Below are 799 nucleotides of genomic sequence, written 5' to 3' on the forward strand. Positions count from 1 at the left end.
TCTATATATATATATATATATATATATATATATATATATATATATATATATATATATATATATATATTAAAGTGTCAAGATAAGGGCCTTGGGCCTTGGGCCTTGGGGGTCTCTTAGTTGATAAAGAGATTCTCGAGATAGTTTAGTTGCCTGTCGTTTTTGATCAATCAACAGATACGAAAATCCCAATTCTCTCTCGTTTTTCTCCACACGAATCCATCATCAAACATACTCCTAATTCGATAGATTCAAGTTCAGACTTGAATTGATTGTTGTATCCTCAAGACAACACCGATTCACCGGTGCAATTTTTGTCTTAGGACACTACGTTAAACGCGGGACTCAATCGGATTTCAGGAACGATATTCGGAACGACGAATATACGACTACAAGTAAGATTTACGATTACAAGTTATTTAAGTTTTCGTGTGAAAATTGTATTCAAACATTGTAGTTTTCTGTTTCGATTCGATATATACACGCTGTTACGTGATCTGGTTGTCTCATCCCTATCAATTATGATCATTAATCGTTTTGTACCAAACTATCAAAAACTGTCTTATTTTGTTTTTATCCTTTTTCTAATCCTCTTTATTGTATTTAAAGTCATGTTTTTTGTTTATATTCATATTATTAGTTAGATGCAACACACAAGTTAAGATTAATGATTTAGGTGTCGTTTGTTTTTTAAGAGGTTCTGAAGTCTGAAGTCTGATTTTACTTCTGAATTTTAAGAGGTGGTACTGAAGTCTGAAATCTGAATCAGTCAGACTGTTTGTTTTTACGTCTGAAATCTGAA

The sequence above is a fragment of the Cynara cardunculus genome (genome assembly GCF_001531365.2).
Source record: "Cynara cardunculus var. scolymus isolate 2C chromosome LG 13, CcrdV1, whole genome shotgun sequence".
Lineage (NCBI taxonomy): Eukaryota > Viridiplantae > Streptophyta > Magnoliopsida > Asterales > Asteraceae > Cynara > Cynara cardunculus.